This window comes from Triticum urartu, chromosome 3 (assembly GCF_003073215.2).
Source record: "Triticum urartu cultivar G1812 chromosome 3, Tu2.1, whole genome shotgun sequence".
Classification (NCBI taxonomy): Eukaryota; Viridiplantae; Streptophyta; class Magnoliopsida; order Poales; family Poaceae; genus Triticum; species Triticum urartu.
This window is the reverse complement of record NC_053024.1, coordinates 401,770,918-401,779,044: the sequence shown is the minus strand read 5'-3', so window position 1 is coordinate 401,779,044 and position 8,127 is coordinate 401,770,918. Positions and strand designations below refer to the sequence as shown.

General features: G+C 44.1%; 1 long non-coding RNA gene across 2 annotated transcripts; it reads left to right on the top strand.

Annotated features, from left to right (window-relative positions):
• Positions 1–2,395: 2,395 nt before the first annotated feature.
• LOC125544116 lies at positions 2,396–5,037 on the top strand. Of its 2 annotated transcripts, none has more exons than XR_007299285.1 (2): positions 2,396–2,955; positions 3,571–5,037. It is a non-coding gene; the product is annotated as an uncharacterized LOC125544116 (long non-coding RNA). The 2 variants fall into 2 exon arrangements; XR_007299284.1 differs by having other exon boundaries at positions 3,565–5,037.
• The last annotated feature ends 3,090 nt before the right edge of the window (positions 5,038–8,127 follow it).

Below are 8,127 nucleotides of genomic sequence, written 5' to 3'. Positions count from 1 at the left end.
AAACCAATGTTGGGCCTTGCTGGAAGAGTTTTATTCAAAGCGAACTGTCAAGAGGGGCCCATAAACCCTCACCGTGTTAGGGACGCAAAATCAAGGAACATAACACCGGTATGACGGAAACTAGGGCGGCATGATCTGAATCCAACGGCCACGACCGCCCGGATCAAGTTTGGGGAAGTTTCGGACACGCACACAAAGGGGGTTAGGCAGTCACGGTCAAGAGGGAAGCAAAAAGTCGATGGGTCTGGAACGGTCAACGAAGGCAAAGTGGTCTGAGGGAAGGTGATGAAGGCAAAGGGAGAAACGGCAACGACGAACGAATGCAAGTTTTCAAATCACGACGGCAACGGAGTGCCGATGCAATGCAAAAGATGACATGATGAATGCAACAAACAAATAAAACACCGACGACAACGAAATGACTGGAAGGCTTATGGAGCGTCAATCTCGGGTTGTCACAACTCTCCTCCACTTACAGGAGATCTCGCCCCGAGAACTAGGGATGGCAAACGAAAGAGGAAGAGAGGAGGTAAAACTAAGTTGCTTCTTTGACAAACGAATGCAACCATGAACCTTGAGAGGTTGAACAACTTGAAAGACAAAATACAACAGAGATGAACAAGATTGCAAACATCCCGTCAGGAAGAGTAGCAAGGAATACAATGAGAACCAAGAGCTTAAGGTACAAGATAGACTATGAAACCACTCCGGTTAAAACAAGATGAGAAAGGAAGAATTCGGGCAACACTCTAGTTGAAAAGAGAAGCAAAAATTGATAAGATGGAAAGAACTTGAAGAGATGACACAACACTCCGGTTAAATGATAAGCATGGAAAAGTACACGATCTTGACAAAACGAGATGCTGGGCCAAAGGGAGCAACATCACCATGCCTCCGGAACGAAAGAATAGAAGATAAATCGCCGGAATAAGAGAATGGAGAAGGAAATGATAAATTCTACCACAATTGAATTTGGAAAGCATCCTTCCAAGGAGGTTAGAATGGAGTTGTTGGAAAACCAACATCGAAAAGAATAAGCTTGTGGTGGACTTATGAAAACATCTCAACATTATGATGTGACAAACGGCCACTAACTGAAACCATTGATTTGGGGAAGAGCACCAAAGAGATAAAAAAAACTTCTTTCACCGCGAGAATAGGAGGAAACTTGGATTATCGGTAGACACGACAATTAGCAACATTCCTTAGGGAATGCTTTAAGTGAAATCTATACCAAGAAAACACCAACGAAGAAATTGTTGGGTTGAAAAGAACTCGTGAACAAATTGAAAAATGATGGGTTTAAAATATGTCACTCTTGAAAACTTGTGAATCATGAAACACGACGGGAAATTATCAAGTATGACATACCACCACCTCAAAAGATGAGATAGAAAGAACTGCACTTCGGGATGCACGATGAAGAATGCTTGAACTCCTCAAAACAAAACATGTGTTGAACACCATGTTTATTTTAGAGTATAGCTTGGCGGATCATAACTTTGAGAGAAATCTTGAAGAACAATTGAAGAATGTAAGAAATCCTTGATGAACCACCATGTCGAGGCTTCGTGAGAACTCCGGTAATAAAAGAATGTTGGAAAGAAAGAGAAGTTGAAAGAACAAGGTGAAGCCTTGCCATGATTTAGTTGGAGCTTTGTGACGAGATAATGCGGAAAACTTAGAACTCCGGAAAAGAAAAGATGAAACATATCGAACCGAGAATGTGACATGATGAACAACTCCGGAAAGAAGAAATTGAAATCGCCTCGAGGGAAACAAGAATAAGATTTGTTGTATGTTTATCCTTCATCAAATTAAATTGAAGACAAGCAATGTGTAATGCCCCGAGACCGATGTGCCAGGTATCTTCCAGTTATTCGCCGTCGTTGCCATGTCTTTTGCTTGCGTGTTGTATCTTACCATGTCATCATGTGCATTGCATCATCATGTTTTCAAAACTTGCATCCGTCCGGGTTCCCCCAGTTCTGTCCGTTGTCCGTTCTGAGCCCAGACACACTTGCACGCGCCCGCGGCATGTCCGAAATATTATTTTATAAGTGCCGGAAAATGTTCTGGGAATGGGATGAGAGTTGACGTGTGGTCTTATTATAGTGTAGATAGACCGCCTGTCAAATTTCATCGCATTCGAAGTTCGTTTGATAGCCCAACCGTTAAACTATTTAAATACATTATAACTGAGCACTTTTCCTGTCCTCTCATGCCATTAGCATTTTTAGCCATTAGATTGTCACTTTTAGACTTCCTTGACTGTCTTATTTATTTCAAATCGCGCGTACAGGCTTCGTGACGAGCGCTAATCTTTTCGGGACGCTGCTCTGGTGGTTTTTTTGGGCATGCGACGTTCAATTGGGCCTACTGGGCCTGACTAGGATCCCGTCCAACGCAAAAGTGAAGAACCCTAAAACATTGTACGCTCGCGACCCTGGTCTCTTTCGCTCGCAGCCTCGCGTGGGGGCGCCTCACCATGGTGCGCTGGGTTTGCACGGACGCGACGGACAGCGCCACCTCTTTCCATTCAATTGCACGGACGCGAGCGGCGCGGCGGGATTTGGGTGTGGCGGCAAACAACTCTGAAGTTCAGCGCGGGCTAGCGAGGGGACCGAACGCCAGCGAAGCCAGCCGTCGATCCAGCGAGCGGGGAGCAGATCCTGCGCGAGGGGAGGCCGGGAGCAGATCCAGCGAGCAGGAAGCCGATCCAGCCGACGAGGGGATCCATCAGTCGCGGGCGATGCGGATGAATCGGGGGCCTGCCGATCCACTCGACGCGGTCGAACCGCCTGCGTGGAAAGGGTGAGACGCGGGCGGTAATGGCCGGCGCATCATCACGACTTCTGATTTTCCATATTTTTACATGGGAACAGGGGAGCTTTGGACCTTGTGTCTAGACTACAATCTAACCATCAATAGCCAGCAGCTTCATCCGCGTAACACGTAAGCTATCTCCTTCCCTCCTTCACCTTCTTGGATTTGCATTGTTTTTAGATGCTTTAAGTTTCTCGTGGATGTCATCTTACTGAACCACGTGACTAGAACAAAATCGCTGAATCGAAGTGTGTAGCAAACAACCGATTGCTACTGTATGGTCTATGCCATGTTTGCTGACCCCTTTGTCTGTAGTTTCCGATTTTGTGCACAAACAGTTCAGCAAATCAAAAGTGTGTAGATGCTCTAAAGCTATGTATGCTTCACAAAAGAAGAAAGGGAGACGAGGAGGGATGCTTAGTCATTGCCTCATGGGTCATTGTTTCTTGGGGATCATGCATGTATATATGACTGATATGGATTCCTAAACTGATCGCCATGCTTTTATGGGTCTAGCCAAGGTTTTATGTGTTCTTAATCTACTCTTTCATCAATCTCCATGGATCCTATTGTTATTAGTTTTCCAGTGCTCAAATTTACCTGCTCTGTATGATAACCCAAGTGTGTCGTTGCCTACACAAGCTAATGAGCAAGAATTAGTCTACCATTCATGTTTTTTCATCTTTACGTATAATTTTGTTGTAATACAGAAAGATGGACATCTGACACTGCTTGTAGATGTAGTGAAGGTACTCCTGGACCATGATCCATCCCTTGGGAAAATGTTTGCTGAATCAAAATGTGACTCCTCTGATTTGCGGCAATTAGAGGCCACCTCAAGGTAGTGAACCTTCTGCTGGGTTGGTTGAACTACCAAAGGCGAACGGAACAACAATTGCACATACCCTTTATTTTCCTGGTACAGGCAATCTCCAGACATGACAAAGCATGTATCTACGTCAGAAAATTTTCTTAGCTTTTCCAGAAATACGATTTGGTTTAATTATGTATTAGCACTACCCCAATTTACATTGGATTTTTTATATGCACACTTCTAAAAGTAAGGTTGTGTGGTCCATTTTTGTAGGGTCATATTTTCTTACCATAACTTGTCACAATCACAGTTCTAATGTTATTGTTTAATTCAACATTTGTATTAGCGGTTAGTTTTGCTTATTTCGCCTCACTACATTAAACTCCATAGTTTGGATTATTTAAATACGGATCCTACTTATGCATATAATATAAGTTCACAAGCTCCAATCCAAGTTATATAGTCATCGTGGTGAGAACTGAGAATTGACAACTGTATTCCTTGTAATTTGGGAAAAAGGTTGTTGGTCAATTTGCTTAAAATTTACAAGAATTGAGTAGCCGTTACTTGCTTGCATAAAATAGACAGTTTAATTTATGGTATGCTTCGGTTTTTTGTCATACATGTTAATTTGGTAAGAAAAATCGTGTGTTTTTAAATTAACTCATTCTAGGAGCTAGCCACTGCACATTTTCTTTGTTGATTCTCAGTTTTGATTTGAGCTAAGGCTCCCCATTTCGTTCAACTAGATCTTTTATAGACAACAGTATAATAGTTTTTCTCTTCCTCTACCTGCCCTATATAAGCATTTTTTATTTTGTGCTACAGAGTAAAGATACATTTTTAACTCTGATTCCACTACGCACTTTGTCGTGCTTTGCATGTCGGTAGTTTTGTTACACTATAGTAGGATAATCCTTGTGTTACAATTATTGTACTGATTGCATCATAGATTGCCTCATACTGCAGGGAAAACATGAGGGGCTTTCAAACTGCAGTTCGAGAGACAATCTGTTTGTCCTATGGAGGTGTACTCAATGGACTTCTGTTTTTGCTACACTATTCTTCAATAAATATTAGTTTTACCTTCCGCATTTTCTTCCAAGCGACTTTATTCTTTTTCTTATAACTTTGTCCCATCTGCTATCCAGTTAGTGATATTTGGTTTGTTAATTCTCTCTACTTAGCAGGTCAAAGTTTAGGTAAGGCCAAAGTCCAAAGTTGTTTCATGCAACTTAGCATTAGAATGGGTCGGCTTTCTAGAGCAGAAAAGACGCATAGTTATTTTTTTTGACGTATTGTGCCTATTCGGAAACAAGAAGTGTCTGCTTTGTAGTTTTTTTTTCAAAAAATAATATAATTAGAATGAATGAAATATGTGAGGGTTGAGCTCCTGAGTGTTATTGTTTTAAACATTTGTTGGTTCTTTTTGCTGTTCTTGTGAAACAAAGTTGTCGGTGAGAAGACCAGGGTCATGTATGCTTCTGTATCAAGGACTTTCCTCACAGCCATCCCAAGTTGAGCAGTTTTACATACATACAAGATACAACATTATCAAGAAAAACATTCTTGTGGCAACTCAGCAAAATTCTTACAAATTCGCAAGTCAATCATGCGTGCTCATGTATTCTTGTGGCTTTGTTCATATATATATCCCCAAAACATGTTCTTAACTTGAATGTTTGTTCTAAATAAGAAGCTTAGGAGAATTCTTGTATTACAAATTTACAGTTTATGGCTTTCATGATTTATGCCTAACAAGAAATAAGACTCTGTAAGTCATGTCACCTATTTTTTTCATCATACTGTGCTGACTTTGCTATAGTTATTTGTTTGACAATGATCTTCTAATTATTAACAAAACATAGAAGTTTACAATTAGCAAGGCTATATATTTCTTATTTGTTAGTTATGAGTAAAAGATAGCTTTTTGGACTGAGTTTGGAAGCAATCTATGTTAAGCATGATTATTTTTTCTGGTAGTATACTCTACTTTAAAACATGTCACCAATACTGACCTTTACCATTATAAAAATGGACGGGCCATCAATGATCTAGTAGCGGCATTATAGCCGGTCTAACGTCGGACGTTTTCGGTCTCCGAAAACAGTCGCCGGGTCTCTCTCCCCCCTCTTCTCTCAGTCCAAACCGCTCTCCACCGTCCTCCTAGGCCCATGCCTACCCCTTTCTCGGTTATGCCTGCGGCCCTCCTTACGCGCGCGCCCGAAAGCTGTCCCCGACCCGACCCGAATTGTCGCTACCGTTGTGTCCGGATCATTCCCAAACATCTACAAAACATCACCGTTTTCTCATTTGGACTCCCTAACCTATTCATCTCCGACCGTCCGATTTTGATCAAATGATCCAAAATACTCCTTCCTATCTACATTCTGGTATATATAGCAGTCCACACCTAGCCCAACCCTAAAATCTAGCTCCCTTGTCCCATCACCCACCGCCACTTTCCAAACCCACCTCGGGATCCTCCCAGATCCTTTCTCACCCAACCAGCAAGCCCCCCTCCTCTGCTCGACCTTCCCCGTTCCCCAATCCATCGCCCCCCTCGACCAGCAGCAACCAGGAGCGCAAGCCCTTCTCCCACGCCCGCATGCCCGAGGAAACGCACGAGGCTGCGCCTCCTCGTCCCGCGCCTCTGCCTCGCCGGTGGTCGCCGTCCACCCAAACAGGAGCAGCAGGCCGAACCAGCGCCCTCTCCCTCGGTCCCTCCTGCCCGTCTTTCCTTCTCCAGCTCTCTCTCTCTCACATCGCGCTCTCTCTCTCTCTCTCTCTCTCTCTCTCTCGCAGGAGCTTCTCACGTCAGCCATGGCGCCTGCAAGAACAAGTTCGCCGCCGCCAGAACCTTGCCTCGCCGGATCCACCGCCCACTGCCGGGAATCGGTTCCCGTCGGTCTCGCCCCGCATCCGATGGTCGTCCCGCCGTCTTTTGTCACCGGAAGCACCAGCGTCGCCGCCCTTGACTTCCTGGAATGCACGCGGCCCGAGCGCCCCTATGCTGTGAGCCGCCTCCCGCGCCTCGATCTCCTTCAAGACCGTCCAGATCCGCTCCATGCCGCTGTTCCTGACCTTCTCCGCCGCCTGCTGATGTCCTGCCTCTGCATCGCACCACCGCCACTGCATGTCGTCTGCATCGCCGGCCTCCCCTGCTTCCTGCATCGAGCAGGAGAAGAGCGAATGCAGTCAGCGCCACCGCTCTGGACCTCGCGCTCGCCCGCTCATCCAGCTTTGACCACAGCCACAACGTGCGCGGGCCTCCTCTTGCAGCGCCTCAAGGCCCAGCCACCGGCCCGCTGCTATTTTTCCCCTGCAAGCCTCCCTCTCCATCTAAACCGGGCCAAGCCCATGGTCAGCGCCCCAGCGCCCAGCAGTTTCGGCCCGTGCTTTGTTTTTTTGCCAGATCTGCGTTTTAGCCTGTTTCCCAGATTTTGCCAGATTTACAGAATAGTCCCTAGAGTTCATGCATTTAATATCTCACAAACCCTGCATCGGATTAAAATAAGTTATACATAAAACTTGCTTAGAATTTTGTGTAGATTAATAATTTGCCACTTTCATCTATGTTTAAAATGTTTAAGATGTTTTTTGTTTAAATTTTCTTAAATAACTTGCTAAAATGATTTATTTCATAACTAAATAACCGTAGCTCCAAATTTAACAAATTTTATATGTAAATGGGGTAGAAAAATGCCTAGTTTAACATGGTGGCCTTACTTTTCATGTTTAACAACTCTAAAATATGGTTTAGGGCAGAACAGTAACAAACCTTAAAATATGCATATGGGGCGTTACCGGAATTGTTGTTTGTTATTTCCGGCCTCATTTAAACTTGCCTAGATAGATAGTTTCTTTATGCTTCACCTCTTGCTGTGCTAACAACATTTAATATTGTTGGGTACATAAATGATATCGAACTAAATAATTGAATGTGGTGTTTTGTCAATATGCATCCCGATGCATATTAAGCTCCACTTAATTCGTAGGATTGCTTGTGCACTTTGCCATGCCATGTATCATTAAACCGGACATGCATCATACTTGGTTGTGCATCATGCCATGATCATGTGTTGGTTGTTTACTATGTTGTGTGCTTCTTTCCGGTGTTGCTTCTTCGGGTTGGTTCCGATAACGTCGCGTTTGTGAGGACCCGTTCGACTACGTCCATTTGTCTTCTTCATGGACTCGTTGTTCTTCCTTGCGGGATTTTAGGCAAGATGACCATACCCTCGAAATCACTTCTATCTTTGCTTGCTAGTTGCTCGCTCTTTTGCTATGCCTATGCTGCGATACCTACCACTTGCTTATATTGCCTCCCATATTGTTAAGCCAAGCCTCTAACCCACCTTGTCCTAGCAAACCATTGTTTGGCTATGTTACCGCTTTGCTCAGCCCCTCTTATAGCGTTGTTAGTTGCAGGTGAAGATGAAGTTTGTTCCTTGTTGGAATATGGAGATGTTGTTCCTTGTTGGAAC